General features: G+C 37.9%; 1 long non-coding RNA gene across 1 annotated transcript; it reads left to right on the forward strand.

Annotated features, from left to right (window-relative positions):
- The first annotated feature begins 5,715 nt into the window (after window positions 1-5,715).
- Window positions 5,716-6,301, forward strand: LOC145794697 (uncharacterized). Its single transcript, XR_014334623.1, has 2 exons — window positions 5,716-5,852; window positions 5,978-6,301. It is a non-coding gene; the product is annotated as an uncharacterized LOC145794697 (long non-coding RNA).
- Window positions 6,302-22,400: the final 16,099 nt, after the last annotated feature.

The following is a 22,400-nucleotide window of genomic DNA, read 5'->3' on the forward strand; positions in this document are numbered from 1 at the left end:
CATGGCAGCACAATTCAAGGCATATATGCACCAATCATGTCCCTTATCATGGTAATGACTCAAAGGGGCATGTGTCTCGATTCTCGGGCCACCAATCACGCATTGCCATGCATGATGGCCCAAGTGATCAAGTATGCAACTTTCATGTCAAATGAAATGCAAGCCAAACACACAAATCAAGGCCCAATTCCTATCACCAAGTCAAGGAACAAGGCATGCATGCAAGATGTAATGCAACCTAGGCATGCAAGCTAAGGATGCAACATGGCATGGCAAGGCACTTATGCAAGCATACAAGCAAACATGAGGCAATGCAAATGGATGAAAAGGTGGTCTAAAACATATGATTTAGGCAGCTCTAATTAGGCCTAAAACAAGGGCCAAAATGCTATAATGAGGGACCAAATACACATGCACACATACACATGTTGAAAGGCCAACACTTAGGCACATATTGGACAACTCTCAAACACATTTGAAAGGGGTATAACATGGACTAATGGCATGCAAAGTAAGCATTGAAAATCATGTTAAGGTGGTGCCAAACCAAGCAACAAATCAAGCCAAGCATGCAACAAATGGCCTAAGTGTTCAAAGCAAACCAATGGAGTATTGAACTACACTTAGCAAGACCAAACATGGTATGAACTTATTGACCAAAAACAGAATTTTAGCACATAAAATAAAGCCCAAAAGACCACTTAGATGGCATCTAAATAGCTCAAATTCAAAGGCATGCACAAGTGCCAAAACATGGAGCATACTACACAAGCTTCCAAAGCATTAAAGAGACAACTAAAGCAAGCATGCAAGCATACTATAAGGTCTGAAATGACATGGTGGATGGTCCCAAATCACCAAATCAATGCAAAAATGTCATGCTATACACTCACACACTTAAGGCCAACAAGCCAAAATGCAAAGGGGCTATATGATGCATGCCAAATCCGACCCAAACAACCATGGACAGACCTAAAACATGGCAAAATATGCGCAAAAGCTTCACAAGACCAAGCCTAAAACATGCTCTAACAAGGGCTAACAACCTAAGGCACATTGAGGCAATAACATGGCATTACATGGTAGGTATGCTAAGCATGCATGGTGTACCAAAACTAACAATAAACAGAGGCATATCATGATATAATAGGCACAAAAAAAACAGCCAAGGTAAGATCAATACACACTCTAGCATGGTGCTCCCTCAAGAGGCCGAAAATGGTCCATTTCAAGGACAACAAGGGGAGGGGGTGGCCCTCCCCTTTTGGAGACTTCAAGGCACCATCTTCACCACTAAAATCCCTCAAGATTTCAGTGGTGAAGAGGCCCAAACACCAAAGTCTCGAAGTTCACTCAAAATAGCACAAAATGGGGCCTTTCAAGGCCTAGGAGGGGTCAAACACCTCCAAACCACAAAACACCCTTAATAAACAATCAAGAGGGTCTAAAAACAGAACTTTTTTGTATTATACACTAATCTCAAAAACGATTTTAAGATAGGTAAAAACAAGATGCAAAAATGAGGAATAATGGGACTAGATTCTCACTCTTGAAGACCTCTTCAACAATGATGCTCCAATGGCCCTCCTTGGCTTGAATCCAACACCAAAACACCAAAATCAGCCCCTTAGAACCTCAGGAGCCAAAGAAAGGTGAAACACTAGGTGTTTGTGTGCAATAGTAAGGCACAAAACACCTAGAACACAAAGAGAGAAAAAGAGAGATAGGATATGTATGGATCCTAACCCTAAAAACCAGAGCTTCTCTCTGTGTTTTTTTTGTCTCTAAAATGTCTAAAGTCTCTCCCCCTTGCAACAAGAGAGAGACCCTCCCTCTATGGAACTTCTTGTCTTGTAAAGCTTACAAGACAAGCTTCATAAGAGGGAGATCCCTCCATACACGTGTATGGATGGGAGCAAAAAGCAAGACAGCTGTCTTAAAATATATGCAAAAGCAGATGCACAGTAGTCGGCCGGCCAAAAATGCCATCTTGGCAAAAAATAGTGCCGACCGGCACTAAGTAGTGCTGACCGGCAACAAATAGTGTCGGCCGGCAATATACATTGCCGGTGGCAGCAAAAACCAGCCGTTGGCCTCTAGCCACTGCCAGTGGTGTATGGGGATGCCTCACAAGGCATTCCCTGCCCTTCCAAGGCAAAACACAAGTGTTTGGTGTGAAACCAGACACTAAACTGTCGAGTTCGGAGATCCTGAGGCAAGGCGCGTAGCCGAGACCTCCGGGAACTCCAAACGAACACAAACATGGATAATCACCGAGTGTTCAAACGGTGATGTCCAAGTCTTGAGGACGGTCAAAAATGGGGTGTCTACATCGGCCTAGGTGTGCAGAGGTTGGCCTAGGTGTGCAGTGGTTAGCCTAGGTGTGCATGCAAGATAAACTAATGTGCAAGTGATCATGCAAGGTAGGCCAAGGTGAGATACGATGCTTGGCCTAGGTGTGTGATCTAGGCAAGAGTGGTCTCGGTGATCACACCTATGGAAATGAAGCCTGGAAATCTGGGTTTCCTCCTTAAAGAACATGAAGACATGAATGCTAAAATCATAACTTATTACAAAATCTGGGATTTTATGCTATGAGTTCGAAAACATGGACCTTGGTACCCATACTTGAAGATCATATGAAAACAAACACGAAAACATGCATCTTGATACAAACTTTCGGATCAAAACATGGTTTTCTTCATGAACACATGAATATCACTTTCTCTTTCTAAAACAGAACTTCAAAGCAATGCATGGTTCATGAAACATGCTAGATCATGCAATGCGATTAGATCAACATAAAGAATAACAAGAGTCGATCATGAATCTAACCTTAAAACACGGATCTAACGGTTCGATCTCTAGGGATCAAGCTTGGAAATCTACCTCTCTCTAGAATTCCTCTTCTTCTCTTCCTAGAGCTTCTCTCTCCTCCTTAGAACAAAGATATAGAAATGATAGGTTTCTCTCTCTAATGGCTGATTAAACACTCTACCGAGACACGTGGCACTACCAGATTGGTTCTCCTAAAAAAGGTGACTAAGTGACAAGACATGTGTAAGACAAAGTGTATACAACAAGCTAGATGACATGGGCACTCCGGTAGGTAATGATCTCGGCTTAGGACAAAGGCTTCGGCAAGTAAGGTTCCAATGACCTCGGCTAGGAAGAATAACACTTGACCTAGCTGTGCCACACCTCGGCCTAGATGTGCCACACCTCGGTCTAGGTCATTCCAGTCCCGGAACAAGATCACTAGGTGCAAGGATCAAGGATATAGGATGCCTAGATGATAACATCTCGGCCTAGATGATGCATATCTCGGCCTAGGTGATGGTGGAGGTCAACCAAAGTGGTTCCAAGATGGTCCTAGGGATAAGAGGTTCAAAGGTGTGACCTAGGCTTGACATGACCTAGGCTTGGCATGACCTAGGCTTGAGACAGCAAGGAAGGAACAAAACATGCATACAACACTTAGGCAAATCACATAAGCACAAAACAAGACAGGGACCTTTACTTAGGCAAAACAAGTTAAAGTCTACAAATGCAAGCTTAACACGACAAAATCATGCAAATGTACATGAACATGACTAAGACATGAATGTGAGTTATTACAGGGATATTATTGGTGCCAGATTTGTTTTTAACTTGTCGGACCTTCCTGCACGTGTGTTTCTGCATGAATTTGATCATTTACAGGTTCCTGATTCTATTTCCACTATATTTATGATTACAAGTTAAAAAAATAGAAAACTTCAATCCTATAAAATTTCTTGTGACATGTCTAGTTGAAAGTTTTACAAACTGAACTTGTTTGGTTTTGATGAGTTCTTTTTCAGAAATTCTTAGTGAGAGGGAAATTTATGAGTTGGATTGGGCCGTGGTAATGACCGGGCAGATTATGGGCCGAACATGTTGTGGGCCTTGGTAGCTTGGGCTTAGCCGGAGAAGGTTGTGCTCGGTAATGGCCCAGGACCATGCTAGGACCAAGCTACTTGGCTTGTTTATGTGGGAATCGAACTAATTGGGTAATTTGGCCGAGATAATGGAAGCCGGTTCTGTTCCCCTGGTTCGCGCCTCCAGCCCGGCTGGAAAGGTCTTCGGTTTATCAGCTCGACCAGTTTCAGCTCGGCTATGCCGGAATGCAACCGAGCTCAGTCGTCGTTGAGCTCGGCGAGCGGAGCACTCTAGCTTGTTGTGCGATACGGCCGTTGGCAGCCGAGATGATGCAGCCCGGTTGCCGAGATCCCGGTAGTGTGGGCTGGCAGTTTGGTTAGGTGATGATCAGCTAGATTTGTGTTGACAGATGGGATAGCAGCACCACATGTCGAGAGACTAATGGGAGTAGATTTGGGACGCAGAAGGTATATAAGCGAGTCTGCGCCCCCCCATGCCTGGACAGATGAACATTTGGTGAGATATATACTTACACTCAACTCTCTCCTCTCTATCTATCCCTGCGTGTGTGTGTGCTAACTTGATCGTCGGAGGGGTTTTCCGGCCACACACCGCCGGGTAGCTCACCGCCGTTGCGCTCGCAGGTCGATCGGACAGACAGGTGCTTGGAAGAAAGGAGTACAGGCTTGCCTGAATATTTGCTCCCTGTACACTTAGCAATGTTATAATTTTCATAGAAGCAGATGAGATCAACATGTGTGCTCTTAATCTGGGAATTTATGCCAATATATGAAAATTTAAACGCAAATTTGTCCTAATAATTCCCTGTCACATGTAACAGTGACCATAATTTTGCTTGCTGCACTAGATACAATGCCTAATTTGTATTACTCTTGATAGAGTATGGACTAAACTAGGAAGTTTAACAAGAGGTGGTCTCTGACACATATGATGTTAACCTTAAGAAATCTGAAATGTAAGGCAGGGTGTGTGGGTTGATAATCTAGGCATTACATGTAGAATGGATTTTGAGAACAAAATAGGCAATAACTTTTAACAGACACGAGAATAATGCCCACAATTGCTTGAAAAGGTTGATGTTGTCTTAGGTCCCATGCCATGGCAATACCAATTAACTCTAAGATGGCTCATGGATTTGCAGGGAATTCTTTTCTTTGATAGAATGACTGAAGAAGTTCTTGACAATATTCGTGCAGAGCTACAGGTGAGTAAAGCATGCTGATGATCTCGTGTTGATTGCAGAATTTATGATCCTTGATTGCCTGAATATTTGAACTACATAAAAACATTTCACCATGATAATCCGTAGAAATTATTCTTTGATTGAAATATATTACCAGCTTTTTACATTGTTATGTGTGGATAATAACAACCTTTGACTGTTTTTCAGAAGTACTAATATTTTGGTTGCTTAGAACTAGATTTTTCTGATAAATTAATTACCCACGTTTATTCCTTATTTTGAGTAAATTATATTTTTCTCTTTTGAAAAACAATGCAGCATTGCATTTTTTTTAAAAAAATAAAAAGCTGTTCCAACATGTTTTGCTGAGTGGACTTTCTAATGAAGTCATCTGGTTGCTGCTTATGCTCCGCATAACTAAGAGTTTCATCATAACACTAAATTGTAAAACAATTGATCAATACTGTCGCTAACTTACGTAAAAGCTACATTCTTTAGTAATTCAGGTTGATTGTCCCACTTTTAATATATGGCTGTGTATCGGCATCATTATTTGCGACTTTGAAGTGAAGGAACAGTTATCTGATTGCTTAGTTCTTATTGTATTGTTGACAGGCCCTGGAAAAGAAATATGAAGATAAGACTGGAAATCCAAGCCCAGAAAAGATAGCTTCCAGACAAAGAAGGAAGGTGGCTGCCGGTTTTGGAAAATCATAAACTTAGATATAGGCTTCCAGGGATGCATCAGGTTTCATACACACAAACTATTTACTATGCCTTGTTTGATTGTGTACACTTTGGCTTGATTTTTTTCATTTGTTTTTGTGCAATTCACTAAATATATCATGCCTATCCTGAACTTATTATATGCAGGAATTTGCTGAACTAATACACAGATGGAATACAAGTATTTTGCGACTTTGCAGGTACCATAGCCCATAGATGATTGATTAACAAGTTGTGACAAATATTTATGTATATTTCTTATCATGCATAATGTCTTTGCATGGGGCATTGAATCTGTAAAGTAATGGCTTTTCTAAAAGTCATTCCACATTAATAGTGTGATGTGACCATAGGTTTAAGCTGCTCTGGTTATTGTAAAACATTTTTTGTAGTTACTGTCATTGAATTTTCAATCTATGAGAAACATAAACAAGGAAATGTTTATGATATAACCTTTGTTTCTGAGTTCTACCTGTGGGATGATATGTTATATGTGTTGAATGTGTTGTTTGTCGTTCCAAAATGTTTCATAAATATGTCATCCATGGAATGATAGTTGCCTTCAAATTAGTTGCCTGATCATGATGTATTATTTTCCAGATTAACATTTTTAAGTATGATTCATGGAAACTGGAAACTAGGATCCAAGCCCACATGTTCAAAAATATTTCTTGACTTGACAATGAATTCATTTATTTCCTGAAGAAACCTCTGGAATTTTAGGAGATTTATTCTAATAATACAGATTTAGCTATCCTGTTCCTGCATTGTATCTGGTAACTGGACGGTACCCCAAAAAAATCACAAAATCTATCTGCTAAATTGGGATGTTGTCATGTTGAACGTGTTCTACATCTATAGGCAGTAAATTGGGTTCCAAGAAACAGCAATCACGTACATCTATCTGCTAAATTATCCTTATCTAAGTTCAACATGAGTTTGCATTTGAGTACTTGGTTGCTTGATGGCTGGCCCATCTGCAAACAGTCAATTGGAGGATGGTCGTTGGCTTTTACTCTCCATATGTTTGCCAACAGAATGGTTCATTCAAATTATTTGGTTTGAGTTTTTTAGATTGGTTTTTTGAAAACTGAATTTTTTAGTTTTCGTGTTTTTTTTGTTTTTGTTTTTGTGAATATTTTTAAAATTTTAAACATTTTTTTTTACTTTTTTAGATGCACATTACTTAGATATATTTAAAAAATAAAAAAATTGTAAAAAAATATTTTAAAAAATTAATAAATACATGAAAATACAAAAAAAATTAGGTGTATTTGGTATTATATGTATTTTCGTTTTATATTGTATTTTTTTTTGGGTGAATGTTTTATATTGTGTTTGGAATGTGGAAAAATGGAAAGAAGGACAAATAAATTCAAAAATTGTGAGAATCTTAAATAATTACACCTTACCTGGAAACTTTTTTTTGAAAATTGCAAAAAATATGGTCAAAATTACATTTTTTGCCCCTTACCCTTCTTTCTTTCTCTAATCCTCTCTTTCTCCCTCTTCACCCTCTCCAGCTGACAGCCACCCTCCCAACGGATAGCCAAAATGGTAATACTAATGCAGAAATATTACAGTATAATTTGATTGCTATACTCTAATAATGTAAATATCAATTTTATTTTTTCTTACAAAATTTTAATTAAAAATATCTCATCATGACTCATGAGAGATGTGGAGAGAATTCAAAAAAAATTTCTTGCAATTGTCAAATTAAGATTTGATAGTAAATAATTTGACAAATAGAATGATACACAATTGAAAATGATTTTTTCAGAGGTTTTATTAATTTTAGATTTAGGCCTATTGTGAAATTAGGTTAAAAGTCGATTTTCTAGTTTTTATTTTTTAAAAATATGTAAAAAAGTAGATAAGTTATGTGATCTAAAAAAATTTTAAAAAATCAATAAATTGATTTTTGACCTCATTCTCAAAATAGATCTTAATATGATTTTTATTAGAAGAAGAAGAATATGAGTTTTATTGAGAATATTTTAGTCATTGATGTCAAAATAATAAAAGTACTAAAATAAAAATAAAATTTATATACATAAAATGACAATTTTATAAAAAATAATTTACAGATAAAGAATAATGGTTCAAGCATGAATATTTTGTTTTGAAATGAAATCAATTTATAAAGGACAAAAATTTGTACCAAAGTACAAGAAGACCCCGGGGCAGCATTCATCCCAAAAATTTGTTTTTGCGAATGGTTTGAAGAAGGCTGCGTTCATCCCAACCCGGGGCTTACGCCAAGGAGACCCCATTTCACCGTATCTTTTTGTTTTGATCACAGATGCCCTATCTCTCTCCCTCACCAAGAGACAGTATGCACAACAACTCTCTGGGATTAAGCTTAAACGGGAGTGCCCTACTCTCACCCACCTTTTCTTTGCAGATGACACGCTTCTCTTCGCAAAAGCAAATTGGAAGGATTGTTTAGCTCTTAAATCCATTCTTGATGACTATAGCACTGCCTCGGGCCAACTTATCAATTTTGATAAATCTGGAATTGTATTCTTCGCAAACTCGTTGGCATCTATTAGAAGCAAGGTGTGTTCCTTATTGGGGATTCGGCCTATCAGCGGTAGCTCCAAGTATTTGGGTCTACCATCCTCTTGGGGAAGATCAAAATATGTTGTTTTGGGCTTTCTTATGGAACGGGCTGTTAATAAAATGCAAGGTTGGAAACAACATTTGTTATCACAAGCTGGTAAGGAGATTATTGTCAAGTCTGTGGTGTAAGCAATCCCTGCTTATGCCATGGCTTGTTTTGCCTTCCCAAAGAAGTTTTGTGACCGTTTAAACTCTTACATTAGCAACTTTTGGTGGGGTAGTGACCCCTTGGACAAAGGTTTGCACTGGTCAAGCTGGGGCACCTTGACACTGGCTAAGTCCAAATGAGGGATGGGCTTCTTTGACTTCAAATCTTTTAACCAAGCTTTGCTTGCAAACCAAGTTTGGCGGCTTCTCAAGAACCCTCAATCTCTTTGTGCTCAGGTTTTGAAAGGGGTTTATCACCCTCATTCCAATTTTCATGATGCGTCTAGGGGACGAAGGCCGTCTTGGGCTTGGGCAAGCCTTCTTAAAGGTCGTGACCTTCTTGATAAAAGGTTGAGATGGCAAGTTGGGAATGGCAAGTCAATTTGTTTTTGGGATGATAAGTGGGTGCCCCACTCTCACAGATTTAGAGTTGCAACTCCAAAACCTGTTGGCTGTCACGTTCAGTTTGTTAAGGATCTGATCCACCCACACCGAAATGAATGGGATCACCTAGCTCTCTGTAACCTGCTGCAAACAGATGACTTGCATGCTATTGAATCAATTCCTATTTCTTCGGAAGACCTTGATGATTCCCTTGTTTGGCACTACACTAAATCTGGGCAGTATGAAGTCCGAAGTGGTTAACAGGTTGCGGTTAGGGAACAATATTCCGACTCTCAGATTGCCTCTTCTTCAGCCATTGTTCACAAGGATTTCTGGAAAATTATCTGGGGGCTGCCTATTCCGGCCAAGATCCGTAATTTTTGGTGGAGAGTGTGCTGCAATAAGCTCGCCACCAAAAAAAATATGTTTCGTCGATGGTGTCCCTTGTCCCAGGCTTGTCCTATCTGCAGCGTTGCCTTAGAATCTATTGAACATCTCCTGTTTCACTGTGCTTGGACTCGAGCGGTTTGGTTTGGGTGTGATCTGGGCCTCCTCATTGGACAAGTCTTTATTTCTTCAACAAGGACTTGAACCCAATCCATAATTGAACATAGTGCGAACCTCAGGGACAAGAAAGCTTTGATCAATAGGGCAGCCACGGTGGGATGGTTTATCTGGAAATAACGCAATGAGTGGGTGTTCACTCATAAGCCTGTGAATCTTTTGCACGTTATCAGTCAAGCTTCTTCCTTGTGGCGAGAGCTCAGTTTGGCACCTCCCTAGCATAACAACCCCGATCTCTGATTCACGTTAATCCATGATTAAGTATGCCTAATTAGTAATTAAGGAGAAATTTTGAATTAATTTGCATGCGTATTGCATTATTTTTGTGTCTCTATCTGTTTGGTGTAGAAAGATCTGTTCATGTTTTAGTTTCAATTTACGAATTGAAAGCCTTATCGGCGTCCGAACCAGAAATTGACTTGATTTATGTGCTAATTAGGATTTGTAGAATTTTATGGTAGGTCTAATTAAAATTCAGTTCGGAACGATTAAATTAGATTAAATTAATGTGCACCAATTAAGCTCAATTAATCTTATTTGTATCCAAGCCTATTTGAGGCACCACTTTGAGCCCACTCACTCTTTTTTCTTGATTCCATCACATTTTGTGCTTGCCCAAGAGAGACAAACAGGTGAGAGATTAAAAGAAGGGAGAATTGGTGTAGAGCTTGAAGATTGAATTCACAAGAAGGGAAAATGCTAGGAAAACTTGGAAGATCACTCAAAACCATCTCTAGCATGAGGTATTGAAAAGCCTAGGTAAGAACTCAACCCTTTAATCTTGTTTTTGGACCACCTAGAGCTTGTGTATGAATGAAATAGGTGAACTCATGGGTTAATTAATCTAGAATTTGAAGTAGGAAAGTGAATTCATGCATGCATGTACATTTTCTCACAAATTGAACATGATTTCAAAGATTTCTTTCATGCATGTGTTAACCTCACTTACATTTTGGTCATTCATCTTGTTTTCCATTAAATTACCAAGTTTGATTATGTTTTGGAGTGTTTGAATTCAAGGAAGCTCTTGCATGTTGTATTAATGACATATTCATAAAGTTTGTGTTAGTACATCCCCTATCTCTCAAAGGTTGATTCCCTGACGAGATCATGATCTCGTCAGGGAACCAAAGCATAAACTAGCCAAGTGAATTAGCTAAGTAAAGCAGTAAAAAGGGTTCCTCAGAAGGGGAAGAGTGCATGCATGCTTGGTCGCCTCGTTCGAAAATCCATATCGATGCCTCAACTTGCCTCTGTTTTCAACTGTTCTCAGAACCTTGCACCAAGCTCCAGATAGCTTCCAACTCACCTTGGGGACCTGTGGGAGCATTGCCGATCACCTGGGGGTGTTGCCAGCCACTGGCCAACCACTTGCCATTGCTAATCCTGTATCCCAGCCGGCATCATGGCCCAAGGCTGCCACATGATCTGCAAACAAAGAGTGTATAGATTGTTAGTTGTTGTCAATTGCAAAAATGTGAATCAGAACAGTTGTAAAGCAAAAATGATTGTGTTTTAGGTTACCTCGTGGGCAGCCACTGTGTCAAAATAGTACCAAAAAAATGCGAACAATTCGCTGCTCTTGCACTGGCATCTGCCAAGAACTTCCATTTTTAATTTTTTGCAACTTCCATTTTTATGCAATTTTCATTTTTATTCTTATTCAACTTCCATTTTTATTCAATTTCCTTTTCTATTCAACTTCCTTTTTTTATTGAATTTCCAAATAGATCGTTAAGGTATAGTGGTTTCTTGAATGAACTTTCATTTTTAATTTTATGCCATTTCCATTTTTATTTCTATTCAAATTACATTTTTATTCAATTTCCTATTCTATTCAACTTACTTTTTTATTTAAATTCCATATAGATCGTTAAGGTATAGTGGTAGCAGACCTGCAAACGAAGTTGAAAATGGGTTCATTATTTTTCCTATCCAAACTTACCGGAGAGAACTATCATGTAATTTCAGAGCATACAGACTTGCAAAATGGTGCTTACCACTGCCATTACCGCCTTTAAAATGGGATTATATCCTGATAGTTCTCTCCGCAGTTCGTTGACCAGATGGCTCCCTAACAAGGGTTTTGTTGTGTTTGTTTCTAATTTTATAATTCCACATCGAGAAAAGAAGAAAAAAGTGAATTGTTTCACTTATATAAAGTGAATCTTATGCTCCCATTTATATAAGCAAAAGGATATTTTTAGTGAGAAGCCTTATGCTCAATATCTTATACTAATTTTTTTGATTAAAAAGAGTTACCAAACTAATCTTTTAGCCATGTTTGCATCATCCATCGGGGTTTCCTTTTTGTTAGCATGTTTGCATACATTCATTCGTATTGCATGCACCGGGCTTGGCGCATCATACTAACTGCATCGTATTTCAATTCCAAGTTGAATACGTGTATCGAGTTTATGCATTTCATATGCCATTTTAGAATAGTAGAGCCTATTTCTAGTTGCATTTTGCATGTGTTGCATTAGACATCTTAACATAACTAAGATCATGCATTTGATTACTAACTAGCTATTGTTTTGGCTCGGAGTACTAGGTAAGCTTTTACGCTTTAGCATCTTGCATGAGTGTGAGTGTTAACATGACCGCATGCTTGCCATAAGGCTAACTACTTATATGATATAACTGACTGAATGCCTGTGGGTGAAGGTTAGATTACTTGAATTGGAACAATTCATCGAAATGCAAGTTTTAAGCCCACTTGATTGTGGCAAAATCATTTTTTTTTTCTAAGCCCACTTGAGGGTGGCAAATTCACGTCTTAGCCTACTTGCGAGTAGCAAACTTCAAACCATTTCCAAAACAAATGGATATGCGATGCTTTGTTCCAAATTAGGCGATCTAGTCTATACTTGTGTGTTGTGCGCATCACACAACACACAAGTATAGACTAGATCGCCTAATTTGGAACAAAGATTTCAGTTTTGTTTTTATTCAACTTCCATTTTTATTCAATTTCGTTTTCTTATAACTTCTTTGTTCATGCTCATAGGTCTTATTCCATTTTCTTTTCAATTCAGATATGTTCACAATAATTCACACACCTACACATGATAACGCAATGTCCCTATTTCATTCCTAGGACATCCTATAGCTCATATGGACTCGTGTGTGCGGTATAACTCGTGCTCTGATACCACTCTATCACGACCCAAACCTGCCCCTATAAGTTTAGCGTCATAACCGGCCACACAATTGGGAGGCGCATCTGGCGCATCCGGGTCAAGGCAGACTCAGAGTCATCAGCAGACCCATTTAGTCCAGGCTTCGAGAGTCCACCAGGGAGCCACTTAAAGAATTTCGGCCGTTTAATAATTATTTTGAATCAAGTAGGCCCCTGTCCCCTACTCTGAGACTGAGACTGGCCCTGGGATCGGTTAGGTGGTGGGGCAGGGGCCTACTTGTTTCCAGTGTGGTCAGTCCGGGCACATGAGGAGAGCTTGCCCGCAGTTGGGGGGCGCATCTGGCGCATCCGGGTCGAGGCAGACTCAGAGTCATCAGCAGACCCATTTAGTCCAGGCTCCGAGAGTCCACCAGGGAGCCATTTAAAGAATTTCTGCCGTTCAATAATTATTTTGAATCAAGTAGGCCCCTGCCCCCTACTCTGAGACTGAGACTGACCCATTTTCGACAAGGCCGAGGACTTAGACAAAGCATACAAGCTAGCAAGATATGTGCCTGTAGGCAGGGGCAAGATGCAAAGAACATACATGATGCCGAACATAACTTATGATCATGCAAAGAGAGCTGTAATGAAGCAAATACATATAATAAATGCAACAGTTTAAGCAGGCGGATACAAATCTAACTACATTACATACAGAAAGGATGTAAGAGAATTAATTGAATATCACAGAGAAAAGTCAAACCACTAGGAATCACGGGGTATTTGTTGAGTACAAGCAGAGGCTCCCCTCAATCAATGAATCCATGTTTTTTATTTTTTTTCTTTTCTTTCTTGTGGGCACTCACTGGTGGCATTCACGCTCAAGAGTATAGAAACCAAACCAGAGAAGAATGAAAAAAATTGAAGTTGCATAAAATTAAAAATGAAAGTTTATTCAAGAAACCACTATACCTTAACGATCTATTTGGAAATTAAATAAAAAAGGAAGTTGAATAGAAATGGAAGTTGAATAAAAATAAAAATGAAAGTTCCATAAAATTAAAAATGGAAGTTCATTCAAGAAACCACTATATCTTAACGATCTATTTGAAAATTAAATAAAAAAGGAAGTTGAATAGAAAAGGAAATTGAATAAAAAAGGAAGTCGAATAGAATAGGAAATTGAATAAAAATAGAAGTTGAATAAAAATAGAAATGGAAGTTGCATAAAATTAACAATGGAAGTTCATTCAAGAAACCACTATACCATAACGACCTATTTGGAAATTTAATAAAAAAGGAAGTTGAATAAAAATAAAAATGGAAGTTGCATAAAATTAAAAATGGAAGTTCTTTCAAGAAACCACTATAACTTAAAGATCTACTTGGAAATTAAATAAAAAAGGAAGTTGAATTGAAATGGAAATTTGCATAAAAATGTATTTGGTGAATGAAGCTTAACGATCATAGAAAGTCAACCCAACAGATTGAAGAAACCACTGATACTTTGACGCTCTATTCAACTTGCATTTTCCAAATAGAGCTTTAAGGTATCAGTGGTTTCGTTAATCAACTTGCATTTTTATTCAACTTCCAAATAGGGCGTTAAGGTATAGTGGTTTCTGGAATTAACTTGTGTTTTTATTCAACTTCCATTTTCATTTTTATTCAACTTTCATTTTTAATTTTATTCAACTTCCATTGTTATTTTTATTCAACTTCCACTTTTGTTCAACATCTATTTTCATTCAATTTCCAAATAGAGCATTAAGGCAATAGTGGTTTCTTTATTCAACTTGCGTTTTTATTCAACTTCCATTTTTATTCAACTTCCAAATAGAGCGTTAAGGTATCAGTGTTTTCTTGAAAGAACTTGCGTTTTTATTCAATCTTGAATCAACTTGCGTTTTTATTCAACATCCATTTTTAATTTTAAATTGTTACATTTGCAAATGGGAGGAGATAGGGGATGTACTCCATACATCTATGTGTTCATATATTTTTAACACATTGATTATGTATCTTGATAGTCCATGTGCATGCATTGCACTTATTGGTTATACCTTAATATGTTGAGAGTTGGTTGATGTTATATACCGCGCTTATAATGAGGGGTACCATTACCTTCCAGCTAGCGCCTGGAGAATGTGGACGGGGTACAATTACCTTCCAGCTTGTGTCTGGAGAATGTGGCTAGTCATTTGTTGGGAGACGTATCCTTAGCTTACTGTGCTTATAGCTGGTAAAGCAGAGTTTTATTGTTAATACCTCAGTGTATCTGAGTAGTTTCGGTTGTGATGGTTATAGTTTTGAAAGGCCGAGTTGTCTCATTTGATAATTATATACATGTTGATGATTTGTTGTCTCCTTTTTATTAAAGGCATGCATGTATGGATATGATGTTTTGGGAACAAACCAAAATGCCATTTTGAGATTTTGGAAAGTGTGAGGGAAACCGAGTATTTTGAAAATATGTTTTGAGAAAAAGCATATCTGTTGTAAGTATGGAAAATGGGAGGAAAGTGATGGGCTTAGTGAAATTGTTTTTCCTAAGAAGTTTGTTATTGTTATGAAAATTTGGGAACGGGGGGTAATGAAAGGGAAAGAAAGATGTATCGCTTATAGCATCGAATGAAATGGCTGTTTTCGAAAAAAGCTCATACTTATGTATATTTTGTATAACTGCCACATTACTATCATAGTATGATATCGAGCATTCATGATCATAGCTATCTGTAAGCTATTATTGTTGAGGATCATGTAGAGATCCCTACTGGACTATATGTTCATCCCACGTTGTTGAATCTTTTTCAGGTGTTAAGTAGGATGTGTTACAAGATGTGGATCTTCTTACTTGTTGGCCACGGGGCCTCTTTTGTGTTGGCGGAATGCCATAGATGAAAAAGGGTTACATCCTTCTTTGATTCTTTAATGATGTAAGCCTTCGGACATTTTATTCAGTATGCTCATGTTATATTTAATTTGTATTCGGATGAGAGAATTTTCATTTACTTCTATTCATGGAACTGAAGAGTTTATTTCTGCATGTTATCTTTGAACTTGACTTAAGTTAATAAATTTGGTAATGACTTCAAGTAATAAAAAGTGGGGCGTTACAACTTGGTTTTAGAGCGAGCCGGGTTTGAATACTTTGGGCTCCTGAGAAGTGGTTTTTACCACAGTGGGTGTACTACGTATGGTGAGGACGTTGCATATAGTTAACATGAATGTTAGGACTCATGTGTTGCATTTATGTGAGCATGGGATTGAGTTTCCTGGATAGTGTTCATAGCCGGTGAACTTGCTTTGAGGTCCTCTTGGAAACACGCCTGATCAACGTGGTTTCTGATAGGAGTTCCTTGAGGGTTTCGGGATGAGTGGCTATCTTTGTGGACTTAATTCGGTTATGTGTTTAAATGTTTAGATGTTTATGTGCAATCGTAATTTATGTCTTGAGGCCAAGTGTGTCTTGTGACTTGAGAGTAGTAAGTAGGTGCCTCGGAAAGGCTATTGTGTTTAGCACTAAATGTGGTTTTTTTTTGGTTTTATAGGATGTCTACACGAGGGAGTAGAGGACGGTTGAGTAATAGGAGTGTCGGTAGAGGCACAGTAGTTCCTTTAGCACCCGCCATTGCAGCATCGGTTGTCAGCGAAGACTTTGCACGCGAGATTGTGAGAGCAGTGCAGGACGCTCTAGCTCGCACTAAGGGTGAAAACGGGTGTACCCTCAAGCTTACTAAAGAGTTTTTTCGCTCCAGTCCACCAGAGTTTGTGGGGGAGGCTAAACCGTTGGAGGCAGAAAGTTGGTTAGAGCGGATTACCAAGACTCTTGATATGCTCAGAGTCGAAGATGAGGAGTTGAGGGTTTCTTTGGCGACTTTTCAATTGAAAGGAGATGCGAGTTATTGGTGGAAGTATGCTAAGAATACTGTAGGTAGCACGTGGGTTGCTTTTACCGAGGCCTTTTGGGCCAAGTATTTCCCTCTTTCTGCTCGGGAAAGGTTGAGGGAACAGTTTATTGAGTTGCATCATGATGATACTCCTGTGGCACAGTTTGAGATGTGGTTTACCAGTTTGTCGAGGTTCGCTCCAGAGTTGGTGGCAACAGAGGAGCGTCGTTGTTATGAGTTTGAAAGCCGGTTGTGTTTCGATATGCAGAGAAAGTAACTGGATCCTTTTGGAAGGATTATTATACTCTAGTCGAGGCAGCGGCCCATGTGGAGGCCATGGTTGTGAGTGTTGGTCGAGTTAGGGAGGAGGCCATCTCGGTAACTCCTACGGTTCGTAAGTACTCTAAACCCAGTAAGAGGTAGAGGCGAAAGCTTGCTCAATCCCAGGCTATATCTTCTTTTTCGTCAGGAGTTTTGGACTCTTCAGTTGGAAGGCCCAGTGAGGTTCAGGTTCCAGGCCAGTCTCAGAGTGGGGGGCCTACTAGCTGTTTTGGTTGTGGTCAGCTGGGCCATGTTAGGCGTTTATGCCCTTTGCGTGTAAATTCTGCTAGTGTTTCAAAGCCTAGTCAGACTTAGTCGTACCCGTCCAGTCGGGGATGTTATTGGTACCAGAAACGGGCAAGCCAGACTTCGAGGGCCTCGCGAGGGGCAACTTATTAGCTAGCCCTATAGCATTACCCTGAGGAGGGACTTTTGTATTGTTGGCTAGTGATGTAATACGTAAATCATTTTGTTGTTGACTGGTGTATTGTTGGATGCTGAGGCACCATGTTTATGTATCGCATATGTATGCAGATTGTGTTTGCTTAATCCTCATGTATTGGGGGTATGCATAGAATTTTGAACCCTCTTTTATATATTGAGAAGTTGTTAATGGGATCGACGATCCTAGTGTTGTTATATTTTTGGTAGTGAATCATGAGGTGGTTATGTGGTGGCCTGTGAGCCTTGTTCAGTTTGTTAGTTGTTTGTTGAGAACGGGGATCCGTAGGTGAATGTGTTTGGCTTGGGGGTTTCGAGAGTTGTGTGGTCTTGGCACGGTTATGTGAGTTTTGTATCTCGGGTTAACGAGAAATGGTACCGAGGTGTTGTTTGGTGTTTCGAGTTTTTGTTTGTTGTTGAATCCGTTGTGATTCCATCAGTTATGTATATGGGTAGTGTCCACATTGTGACTTGCTACCGGTTGGTGACCGTGTGGGTAGGACGAGTTCGTGGTGTTATTGGTTATTGGGTGTAGTTTGTGAGGAGAAGGAGAATTGCTTGAGTGGATGCTAGCGGCATTCTTTGAAAGGAAGAACAACTTATGTTCTCGGGTAACGAGAGTAGCGTTGGTTAAAATTGTCCTTTGTGTTAGGGACTGTGTGATTGAGGTCGACCATGTCGGTCTTGAGTTGAGGAGATGGGCAGGCTCGCCACGTAGGCGTGGGGGGTGATGACTCCCTTAGAAGCACATCAGTGTGTGGTTTACTGAGTGTGAAGGTTTGTTGAGTTGATTACTCAGCTTGTTGGCGTCGGGTTTTGGGTTGGCATTGGCCACCTTGAGGATAGTCTTGATTGTTATAGACATTGCATGATGATTAGGTGAATTGAAACTAATCAAGTTGTGTATTTAAATACATTGGTGCCGATCCCGCGGACGAAATTTTCGTAAAATGGCAATCCAAAAATAATTACACATGGGTGCCGAATCCCGCGGACGCAATTTCCGTAAAATGATAGTTTGGAGTATTGTTCGGCCAGGTTCTGAGCCATATTTATGATTTTAAATTGGTTAAGTAAAGGAAGGTGGAATGAAATTTCAAAACCATGAATTTCTTATGCCTTATGTATTGGCAGCAAAGTGTTTATTTCTATTAACTATCATTATAGAAATGTTATGCTATGTGTTGGTTGTTGCTAGTGTTATCTTAAAAAGAAATGGACAATAAATTCGTCCTAGATGTTTTGGCCTTTTAACGGCATTGTCAAAAGGAAATGTTGAAGGTTTGCTTTGGTTGCCTTTTGGGAATTATGTTGTTGAGTAGTGACCTAGCTTGAAGCGCTAGTCGGTTGTCGGTAAATTGTTTCGGGAAAGATTTGGCTTTGTTGAAGCTTTTTGTGCCTTAGTGTTGTCTTTTGGAACGTGTTTCCTTGGAAAGCCTTGCTTTGGTGGGGGCTAACCGGAGGTTTGTTGTGAGAGTAGTTTCTTTCCTAGTACTCGGATGTTGGGTGCTGTGTGACCAGTTGGCCTTGTGTTTTGGCGTTTCCTTAATTTCGGGGACGAAATTCTTTAAGGGGGGGAGGTTATAGCGATCCTGGTTTTTCCCCTTTCTTTTTTTTTTTTTATTCCGGACTCGGTTCCGTGGTTGATGGTTGTTGTCTGTGTTGCATTTCCATCCTTTAACTCTTAGTAAGTGAGTTTAGAAATGTTTTGGGCAGAGTTGTTACAGGTTGGTTAAGCTTTGGTCCCATTCCTCATTGCCTAGATTTTTGGTGGTACGCTCGAGCGGGTACTTTTGCATTCGAGCGGAGTTTGATTTATAGGTAATTTTTGTTGTAGTGACTCCATCATGTGACCCATTTAAATTGCTTTTATTTTTTAATTGCTCAATTTAATTTAGTTTAGTTTAGTTTGTTTGTTTGTTTTTTTTTTTTTTTTGTTTGTTTTTGTTTTTGTTTTTTGAATGGAGGTGACATTGGTGTTCATTAGTACACATGTTTTTATTTTATCGTGTATGGTTGAATGTGTACCCCATAAATGTATTGGTGAAGTGAAATCCCCAAGTTTTTTCCTGTTGTATTTGGAATCAATGTAGTAGGATTCTTTTGGGTTGTAAATAATAATAATAATAATAATAATAAAAATAATAATAATAATAATCTACAATTGTAATTGTAAGTTATTTTGAATGTTATGTTTTAATTAAATGTTTTAAATTATGTTTTTATATGTTTTAAATTTAATGTATTTGAATATGTGCATTCCAGTTCTGTTTTGATTTCGTAATTCATGTTTTAAATTATGTTTTTATATGTTTTAAATTTAATGTATTTGAATATGTGCATACCAGTTCTGTTTTGATTTCGTAATTCATCATCTTCATTCTTTATTGCTTCCGCCTTTTGGTATCAGAGCCAAGTGATGTTGTATCCTGTTTCTAACTGCTTTGCTACTTCTGGTCAATCTTCTCTATTGTTTATTTGATTAATCTTGTTTTCAGTTCATCTTAATCACCCACAAGATCAGTCTGTTATATCCACCTAGTTTAAGTCACCCACTTTCGTCCCTATCCTAAGTAAGTCCTTAGCATTAGGCCGTGTTGGACTTAGGGGTCTTCCGAATAGGGTATGTATGTATACTAGGTATGAGATAAAACTGACAAGAATAGGGTATGTATTAAGATATCTGTAAAACTAATTAATTAAACAAAACAATGAGTCGATTATTTAGAAGTAACTCATCAGTAAGTTCTAGGTCAACAACTTTGCCTTCTATACCTAATCAAGGATTAGTAATTAATGAAGAAGATGTTGAAATACAAAATGATAAATTTAATGCTGGATGGAATATACCTAAACTGCCAATTAAAGAAATTTATAAAAACAACTTTTTTACAAAATGTTTTCAAAGTCACTCTCCATGTTAAAACTATTGAACAAGTATATGCTTTAGAAAAACCACTACAAACCTGTCAATTATTTGATTCAAAATTAATCAAACGACATTTAGATAATGGTTATAATTTTATGCATATTGGTTTAATTCAAGTTGGTGTCAATCCATTAACTATAGTTGGTAAAAATACCTCTGTTTTATTATGTTTACGCGATGCTCGTTTTCTTAATTACAATGATAGTTTAATGGGTATGATGGAAACTGGTCTTCACAAAGGACCCATACATTTCAACTGTTTTCCTGATTTTACACTTAGTTTACGTGATCCACATATACTCAAAGCTTTAACATTAAATATTCAATTACATGGTTCGTACACTGAAATGTTAGAAAAAGCTCATAATATTGCTTTAATTTATCGTGTTCATTATAAATGTATGCAAACCAATTTAAATGTTCATGCTTTACATAAAAGCCCCAAAGATAAAACTTTATTAATCCAAAGTAGTAGTAGTGGCGAATCCAATATTAATATTTCCCAAATGATTGAATGGTAAAATATAGATTTACCTGAACAATGGATTACTGTCAATGAAAATTACAAACATACTCAACAACAATCCTCTATCCAAGATATTCAAAATATTCAACAGTTTAATGATGGTTCTGTTGGAATTAAATTTAATCGAAGTCAATCTTCTCGACATAGTACCTCTAGTGTCCCTACCGAAATTACAACTGATGATGAAATATTTAATACTCCTTTATTTCGCAAAAATAGTCAAATACATCTTGGTCCAACCAACCAAACTTCCCAAAATAAACTAAAAGGGATTGATAATTCTACAACTTCTCAAATAAGTAAACCTGTTTATACTACTACCACACATTTTCCAGAAGAAGAAATAGCTTCAAATACTTCTCCAACCCAAACTGATTTCGAAGAATTTATACCACCAGTCAATCCTCAACTCATGACAATCAAAAAAGATTTTACTCCTGATTTAGATAAATTACTTATTGACTTTAGATCTAAAGAAAATAGAACTAAAAGACATGCTTATCGTGCTAAATATGATTCTGCTCAACAATCCCGCATAACTAGAAAATGGTATGATTTCATGGTTCAATATGGTTTTGAATTATCTTTCTTTGATTACATGGATCGATATTACAAAAAGATTAACACAATCACTAAACATAAATGGAAAACTTCTCCTAATACTTCTGTTAGTTCTAATCATCCTCCATTAGAAAACATAATCATTGATCACCAAGGTTCTGAAGTTCCAGCCTCTCCTTTTAAATTACCTGGCACTGACCCTGAAATCAAAAAGATTATTGAACAAAACAATTATACAAATCAATGTTTAAAAACAATTGGTAAACAATTAGATAAACTAGAAACTAATTTAGATGGCCAATCTACAAAACTTGTTAAACCCTTGGATCAACCCTTACTGAATCTTCCTAGTCATCGCTCCAAACGGACTAGCCTAATTACTAATGATCAATCAACTGTCAAAGCCATTGAACACTTATTTACTAAATTAACTCCCAATGATACTTCTACCTCCAAAGATAAAGGAATTACTGTTTTAAATCAACAACCTATTACTAATACTGTTTTTGATCAAACTGAAACCGAAACCACTGATAATGAAATTGATCAATTAGCCCAACAATTTCAACCTTCTAATCTTAATAAAATTCATTATCCCAAAGTTAATACTCAAACTACCAAAAACTGGTATTCACGACCTACTCCACCTGATCTCCAGTTTGAAGAAACTAATTTTAATAATCAATTTTCTGTTTCTGCTAAAAAACTATATGAATGGAATATTGATGGTCTTAGTGAGGATCAAATCCTTCAAAAATTAAATCACTTATCTATGGTAGCCAATAGTTATCTCAGTAATTATCGCCAATATTCTCAACCTGAAATTGTTTCCTTAATTACCTCCGGGTTTACTGGTATGCTCAAATCTTGGTGGGAAAAATACCTTACTGAAGAACAACGTGACTCCATTATATATGCCAATCAAACTGATGAAAATGGTCTACCTATATTTGATGAAACTCTAGGATGTTGTCATCCTGATGGAATTAACCAATTAATCTATACTATAGTCCGCCATTTTATTGGTACTCCTACAAATATATATTCCCGTATACATG

The sequence above is a fragment of the Camellia sinensis genome, chromosome 7 (genome assembly GCF_055761805.1).
Source record: "Camellia sinensis isolate YWXY chromosome 7, ASM5576180v1, whole genome shotgun sequence".
Lineage (NCBI taxonomy): Eukaryota > Viridiplantae > Streptophyta > Magnoliopsida > Ericales > Theaceae > Camellia > Camellia sinensis.